The sequence below is a fragment of the Odocoileus virginianus genome, chromosome 3 (genome assembly GCF_023699985.2).
Source record: "Odocoileus virginianus isolate 20LAN1187 ecotype Illinois chromosome 3, Ovbor_1.2, whole genome shotgun sequence".
Lineage (NCBI taxonomy): Eukaryota > Metazoa > Chordata > Mammalia > Artiodactyla > Cervidae > Odocoileus > Odocoileus virginianus.
This window is the reverse complement of record NC_069676.1, coordinates 28365890-28374756: the sequence shown is the minus strand read 5'-3', so window position 1 is coordinate 28374756 and position 8867 is coordinate 28365890. Positions and strand designations below refer to the sequence as shown.

At 37.9% G+C, this 8867-nt stretch overlaps 1 pseudogene; it reads right to left on the bottom strand.

Annotated features, from left to right (window-relative positions):
• Positions 1-683: 683 nt before the first annotated feature.
• On the bottom strand, positions 684-1964 carry LOC110135766 (FUN14 domain-containing protein 2 pseudogene; annotated as a pseudogene).
• Between the last annotated feature and the right edge of the window lie 6903 nt (positions 1965-8867).

Below are 8867 nucleotides of genomic sequence, written 5' to 3'. Positions count from 1 at the left end.
ATTTTAAATCATAAAAATAAATTACCCAACTACACAATGATAGGAGAATTTGGGGGTGGAGGGGCTTGTACATCTTTTACTTGTTAGTTTTTTAAACCCCTGAAGACTTTCCTTTCAGTAAAAGAATCTATGTAAAATATGCTTCCTCTCTTTTGACCTCTCCTCTCACAACAAGGTAGGAGAGCGCTTTATAGAATAGAAAGTGAGGCAGTTATATATACATACGTATCCCTTTTTTCCCTTACAATTTATAAATCTAAATTAGCTCTTCTTGCTCTGGGAAGCATTTTAGAGCAGTCCTGAAAGAACTAACTTACTTGAAGCACAGAGTATCATGGATTCTTTCGATGCATGGTGTATGATAATTAAACAGGGACATTTTATTTTTTTTAAAAGTCACTGTAGATATTCACCTTCTTACAGAAATCAGTATATGAGTATGGTATATATGTGTAAGGATGCAATCTAATAAACAACTTGCTCTCTCAAGTCCAATATGAACATACTTTTCTTTTTAAAAAGGTGCAGTTATTCACAGATTCCTTATTTTATTTTTTTTTTTTACTGTTCTAAATTTTTAATGCTTGGAAATGCCACCATTTTAAAACTCCAGATAAAGAAATAGAATTGACACAGAGGAGCTACGGGCTACCCCTGACGTTTTGACCGGAAGTAAACAAAAGTTCAAAGCTTTAAATCCTTTCTATTAAACACCCAAGAGCTTCTTCCCTCTTACACCTAAAGTCACTTATTTTACCATCAATAAACCTTTGGAAACAGCCATGGAATACATTACCCTCTGTGGTGGAAAACATCCCTAGATAATATCTGAATGCCTTTAAATGATTCACTAAGTCTGACCATCCTAAATGTTATCAACTGCTTGGTTTCCCCAAAGGCCTTCCCACCAAACACAGCTTCAGCTCATCGTATGTCACTTTAGGACAAGGTCATTCCATATTCGGATTTTTCAACTATCGCACACTAAGAGTAGTTCTCCTTCTGTAATCTCAAATCTACTAAAATAGAAAGTAGACACCACAATTGCAAAATCTTTCATGCTTAAAGGCTAGTGTATTCAGTTCCTTTCCATGCAAATCTTAATGAGGTATCTTATATGCTTGCGATGTCTTTTCCAAATCAAGTGTGGGGCAACCTTTGAAGATCCACTTGGCGTTGTCATCTTGTCCTATGTTCTGCTAAGTATCTTACACGAGAAAGGAATGTACTTGCTGACCTACAGATTAGTCCCGAGGGAGTGTGCTAGATAAATGCTAACGTCTACGGTCTCTTCCATTGCCGTCAAGCTCACAGAGGGGCCGTTCCCAATTTGAATCACCAGATGCCTACAGAAGCCACTCAGATACGCCATGGCAGGGAGGAGGAAGAGGAGGAGTTTGCTGTCCTAGGGTGGAGGGAAGAGGCTGCTGGTTGGCAAAGCTAGGACTAATGGTGGTGAAGTCATCCCCTCTAGGATGCCATGCCCAGCAGAAAGTCTCCGAAAAAGCCACCAGTCACTACAACGTTCTTCATCACAAACGACACCACCTCCTCTGCTTTGCTCTTGACCTCTGTAGGTATCTGGTTGCTCTTGTGGATCTTCAGCTGTTCTTTGGCCTTCTTCATGTCCTTCTCTACACGCTGCCAGTCCACTTTGATGTAGCCAGTATGGTTTGCAAGCATCCAGTGACACCTCCAATTAACAGCTGGGTTGCCACACTATACTTTTCGGCTGAAGGCCCAGATTCCTGCCCAAACAGCGTGCGCCACCATGGCTGCTTTTTAGCAAGTTCTGTAAGGTCCAGTGACTCAAACTTTCCCTCAAAGTTTCCTTGACTGGCGGCGGCCATTTCGGCGAGCTCGTCTCGCGATGACACCCGCGGGGCTTCGCCGCGGGAGGACGCGGAGTGGCGCGCTGCCGTCTGCGCAAGCTGGCTTCCGGTAGGTGGGGTAGATGTTTCCATTCCCACGGCGGCGGCGGAAGAGAGATTCCTTATTTTAGGAAGTATAGTAGTTCCCTAAGAAATTATCACCTAAAGGATTTTTTCCCTTTGATCTCTAGAGATCTATATTTTCTGGATTAAATATTTAGGATTAATACCAAGATTCATAAATATGTTCTTTTAGTGTGACAAATTGCTTTAAGCTTTGACTTTTTCATTTTATCCACATTTTTAAGATGAATTTATAAACATGAATTTAAGTTTTAGCTATATTTCAATACTTTAGATATCTAATTGAATATTAGATAATTACATACTCAAATACTTCTTTAGCACCTACTAAGTGTACAACACTGTGGAAACCACTCCTAGCTCCCATTCAAAAGATAGAACTACAAAGTAGAGCTCCAAAATCACTGCAGATGGTGACTGCAGCCATGAAGTTAAAAGATGCTTGCTTGAAGCATCTTGGGAAGAAAAGCTATGACCTACCTAGATAGCATATTAAAAAGCAGAGACATTACTTCACCAACAAAGGTCCGTCTAGTCAAAGCTATGGTTTTTCCAATGGTCATGTATGGATGTGGGAGTTGAACTATAAAGAGAGCTGAACACTGAAGAATTGATGCTTTTGAACTGTGGTGTTAAGAGAAGACTCTTGAGAGTCCCTTGGACTGCAAGGAGATCCAACCAGTCCATCCTAAAGGAGATCAGTCCTGGGTGTTCATTGGAAGGACTGATGCTGAAGTTGAAACTCCAGTACTTTGGCCACCTCATGCAAAGAGTTGACTCATTGGAAAAGACCCTGATGCTGGGAGGGATTGGGGGCAGGAGGAGAAGGGGACAACAGAGGATGAGATGGCTGGATGGCATCACCGACTCGATGGGTGTGAGTTTGAGTAAACTTCGGGAGTTTGTGATGGACAGGGAGGCCTGGTGTGCTGCAATTCATGGGGTCGCAAGGAGTCAGACACGACTGAGTGACTGAACTGAACTGAACTGAACAGAGCACTGGGCAAGACCTTTGAAACCTCATTTCTGAAGAAGGAAAAAAAGCCAGAAGCAATTTTTCCAATATCCAGGATCACAAACCCAAGTCACAAAAGCCTAACTCTTCTCATTCCCAGTTCAATGCTCTTATTGTCCCATATATATCATTTATTCATTCAACAAAAATCTTTTATCAAATACCAGCTATCTCCAGTACTAAGCACTGAGGATGTAAAATGAGGTGGGAAGTTTTGAAAAACTTTGTAACAACCGTTCTCAAAATGCTTCTCGGAGAGAGAATGGTCTTGGTTTGGGAAAATGCCTTGATAGAGGTTGAGGGTAAAAAATAATCTTTAGGAAACTTAGAATTGGCTGTGCCAAAGCTTCAGAAAAAAAAAAAAAAAGCCTGTTGATGATACTGTTGGGACTTGGCAGTTGTGTGGAGGCACACAATGCATTAAAGTTTTCTTAATCCTTGTAAACAAAATGGAAACAACTGAACTACCTATTAAAATTAGAATAGAAAATGACTTTTTAAGAGCTATTCCATAAAGTGCTAAAGAACAGCTTAAAATAATAAAGTCAATTATATGTACTAACAGGGAAAACTCTTTAAGACATATTAGCAAGTGAAAAAGCTAGCTATGGAAAAACGCAAACATTTCATACCAGTTGTGTTAAACATACTCCAGGATGCTCTATACTTTGCAAAGGAAATATATATACAAAAAGCAGTTAGCTGAAAGGGTACACTCTAGGCAGACAGCAGTGCTCACATCATCTCAGTAGAAGACCTAGATTCCAGATGCTAGTCAGAAAAACTTGACCTGTATCTTTAGAGTTTTCATTTTCACCAGGAGTCTATATTCTTTTGTTGCTTATGTAATCAAACTTTAAATATTTTAAATATAATTTTTAAATGAACTAAAACAACATGTTTATGAATTCTTATTTATGGATTCTAAGTTTAAATATTTCTAAATAAACCAAGCTTAACTTGAAATATTTTAACAGCTTTAAAGCAAAATATAAAGGATGCTGACATAGTAGTTGAATATTTAGATCCATAATAAAATAAGCAAAAATATTTAATAAATCAGAATTATTATTAAAAGAGATATTTCGTATTCTTAAATTTTCTTAAAATACTCTTTCATAAAACTACTCTCATAGGTCTTTCATATTATATTGATTTATTAATATTTTCTAAAAGAATATTTATAACCTAAAATGGTTTTGACCATGAAAAGGATTAGCTGTTTAGTGGACTAAATATTTATAGTGCCATGAAATAAGTAAGACATTGTAAAATCTAGCCCATTTTTAGCTTTAAGAAAGAGCAATAAACATAGGAAGGTAACAAAATATACAACTCAGTGTTGGATCAAGAAATTTTACTTAGTTTACATGTCTTGGGGAAAATACATTAAAATACAATTTTAATGAGAATTTTTGATGTTGTTTGATTTCCTTCCTTTCGATAATCAAGACTACCAGTAGAAGTCTCTTCTTCCTGTACAACAAAAGTATTCTGATTCTGTGAGAGTTTCTCCCCGCTTTAGCATCATCTCTCTAACTATGAGTTTTACTTAAAATCTTATGAGATCATCTTGAGTCAGTCTTAAGAAAGTTGTATTTAAAATTATTCTGAGACAGTAATTTCTATGAATTACCTGTCACTGCAAGGAACATGGAGATGGAGAATTAGATCGAGCCTGTTGAGATTTTTTTAGCTTGTTTTTCCAGAAATATCAGATCTGAATTTAACAATTATCCATCTAAGTAGAAGGGAACAGCCAAAAGTCATTTCTGTTTTAATGTGGAAGGCATTAGATAATTTCTGAAGTGAATTTGCCTCCTTAATTATGTTTGTTTACACGGACTCTAAAATGAGTGTGGTTTGCATTCCTGAGCATGTATGGATTGATTTTCAGAGAAGGTGCTCAGAAGTAAGTCAGGAATACACATGGTTTTAATAATGACTGTGGATACTCTAAAAAGTACGTAATCCACACAAGGATAATAAAAGACCTTTTAGTTCACTCAATTATCTGGTTAGGTAAATATAGACTAGCCAGGCTCCCCTTGTCCACTTAGCACACTTCTGGGGGGCCTCCTTCTAGGTTCATGGGTATAGGCTCCAGGGAGCATGCTCATTGCAATTCCAGGTAAAATATTTTTTACAATCAGTGAATCATTAAACCCAATGAAGGTCACTCACCCTGTTAATATTTTCCTCAAGATGTTCTTACACAAGATCCAGGTAAATAGGCAGGCAAGAATTCAGTCTATATGAGTTAAGGACAATTATGAATCCTCAGAACCAAAGCTCCTGCCATCTTGTCCTACCAGCCTTCATTCTTATCCTCTCTTCCTTCTTCTTTCATCCAGGCCAGATGCCAGTTCTCCTAGGACATGATATGTTGGTTTCTCAAGGGAAATGACTTCTCCTAAAGTTTTTTAAAGCCCAACCCCACATGAAAAGAAAAAGAACACAAAACTAAAGACACAGAGAGACCACCTTTCTCCTTCCAACTCTAATTCAACTTCAGATTATTCACAAAGTCTCAGAGTCAAATAGAATTATATATAGCTAAACATATACATATATATATATATATATATATATATATAAAACTGTGAGAGGGAAGGTGTCAATCATCTAATGCAGAACAGTCATTTGCAAATGGGAGATGGAGTCCCACAGAGAATGAGTGATTTGCCTAAGTGCACATTGTGAGTTGATGGCCAAGTGGGACTAGAATTCTGATCAGCTGGAACAAAGACCTTAAGACCTTTGTGGGAATCTTGACCAAAATAAGTAAAATTAAGAATGATATTATTTTGTAATAAACTATAATAAAAGGAATCTAAAAAGTATATATATAAAGTTTATATGTGTATGTTTATGTGTGTGTATATATATATAAAATGTTTATATGTATATAAAACTTTGCTATACACCAGAATCTAACACAACACTGTAAATTAACTATACTTCAATTTAAACAAGTTAAATCTCCTTCAGAATATATTTGGCTTCCCTGGTGACTCAGATGGTAAAGAATTGGCCTACAATGCAGGAGACCCAGGTTTGATCCCTGGGTCAAGAATATCCCCTGAAGAAGGGAATGGCAACCCACTCCAGTATTATTGCCTGGAGAATTCCATGGACAGAGGAGTCTGGCAGGTTGCAGTCTGTGGGATCACATGTATCCTGGGCATCCAAAGAGTCGGGCATGACTGAATGAATCTCTGTCAGAGAATGTTATGTATTTCAATATAAACCCTAAGACAAGTAGGTTCAGAACTATGTCTAATTTGGGTTTTTCTATAGTTAAGTGAAAGAATGTGTTTTTTATAGTATTCTTGTCAGTTAGAATATTTTCTCAGCATTATGAGTAGCACCTTTATCTGATTCACTCAACTCTAGCATCATCTCCTCAGCAAACATGATTGATCTCAGTTAGATACTAAGAACTTATAAACAAACTCTGAATAGGTAGATTTCAAATCAGTGGGAAAGTTGATTATAAATGTAATGATGGTGAGGCTTTCTAGAAAAAGGAAAATTTTGATCCCTATACATACCAGATTTTGGATTTGTTAATGATAAACATAACAGAGAAAAACATAGGTGAAAATATAGCTGATACTAATGTGAGGAGGAGATTTTTAGGTATTCTGGCAAAGTAGACTTACATGGGAATATGGTGATATTTTAACAATCCCAGAAATTTGAAAATGTGTAATGCAACAACATTAACAACACCAAGCAACATTTATTGAGGACAGGTCATGGTTGAGACCGTGGTTGAGACTGACAAAACATGGTCCACTGGAGAAGGGAATGGCACACCACTTCAGTAATCTTGCTTTGAGAACCCCATGTATGAAAGGCATGAAAGTATGAAAAGGCAAAAAGATAGGACACTGAAAGATGAACTCCCCAGGTCTATACATGCCCAATATGTTACTGGAGATCAGTGGAGAAATAGCTCCAGAAAGAATGAAGAGATGGAGCCAAAGCAAAAACAACACCCAGATGTGGATGTGATTAGTGACGGAAGTAAAGTCTGATGCTGTAAACAGCAATATTGCATAGGAACCTGGAGCCTTAGGTCCATGAATCAAGGCAAATTGGAAGTGGTCAAACAAGAGACAGCAAGTTTGAACATTGACATTTTAGTAATCAGTGAACTAAAAGGGACTGGGAGGATTGAATTTAACTCAGATGACCATTATATCTACTACTGTGGGCAAGAATCCCTTAGAAGAAATGGAGTAGCCATTATAGTCAACAAAAGAATCCAAAATGCAGTACTTGGATGCAATCTCAAAAACAACAGAATGATCTCTGTTCGTTTCGAAGGCAAACCATTCAATATTACAGTAATCCAAGTCTATGCCCTAAGAAGTAATGCTGAAGAAGCTGAAGTTGAATGGTTCTATGACTCTACAAGACCTTCTAGAAACTATGATGATGTGATCACTCAGCTAAAGCCAGACATCCTAGAATGTGAAGTCAAGTGGGCCTTAGGAAGCATCACTACAAACAAAGCTCATGAAAGTGATGGAATTCCAGTTGAGTTATTTCAAGTTCTAAAAGATGATGCTGTGAAAGTGCTGCACTCAATATGTCAGCAAATTTGGAAAACTCAGCAGGGCCCACAGGACTGGAAAAGGTCAGTTTTCATTCTGATCTCTATAAGAAAGGCAATGCCAAAGAATGCTCAAACTACCGCACAATTGCACTCATCTCACACACTAGCAAAGTAATGGTCAAAATTCTCCAAGCAAGGCCTCAACAGTATGTGAACTGTGAACTTCCAGATGTTTAAGCTGCATTTAGAAAATTCAGAGGAACCAGAGATCAAATTGCCAACATCTGTTGGATCATCAAAAAAGCAAGAGAGTTCCAGAAAAACATCTACTTCTGCTTTATTGACTATGCCAAAACCTTTGACTGTGTGGATCACAACAAACTGTGGAAAATTCTTCAAGAGATGGAATACCAGACCACATGACCTACCTCCTGAGAAATCTGTATGGAGTTCAAGAGGCAACTGTTAGAACTGGACATGTAACAAGATATGGATTCCAAATAGGAAAAGGAGTACGTCAAGACTGTATTTTGTCACCCTGCTTGTTTAACTTCTATGCAGAGTACATCATGGGAAATGCTGGGTTGGATGAACCACAAGCTTAATCAAGATTTCCAGGAGAAATATCAATAACCTCAGATATGCAGATGACACCACCCTTATGGCAGAAAGTAAAGAAGAACTAGAGAACCTCTTGATGAAAGTAAAAGAGGAGAGTGAAAAAGCTGGCTTAAAACTCAACATTCAGAAAACTAAGATCATGACATCTATTCCCATCACTTCATGGCAAATTGATGGGGAAACAGTGAAGACAGTGACAGACTTTCTTTTTTGGGCTCCAAAATCACTGCAGATGGTGACTGCAGCCATGATATTAAAAGACACTTGCTTCTTGGAAGAAAAATTATGACCAACCTAGACTGCATATTAAAAAGCAGAGACATTACTTTGCCAACAAAGGTCAGTCTAGTCAAAGCTATGGTTTTTCCAGTAGTCATGTATGGATGTGGGAGTTGAACTATAAAGACAGCTGAGCACCAAAGAATTGCTGCTTTTGAACTGTGGTGCTGGAGAAGACTCTTGAGAGTCCCTTGGACTGCAAAATCAAACCAGTCAATCCTAAAGGAAATCTGTCCTGAATATTCTTTGGATGCTGAAGCTCCAATACTTTGGCTACCTGATGAGAAGAACTGACTCATTGGAAAAGACCCTGATGCTGGACAAGACTGAAGGCAGGAGGAGAAAGGGATGACAGAGGATGAGATGGTTGGATGGCATCACTGACTCAATGGACATGAGTTTGAGTAGGCTCCAGTTCATGATGGACAGG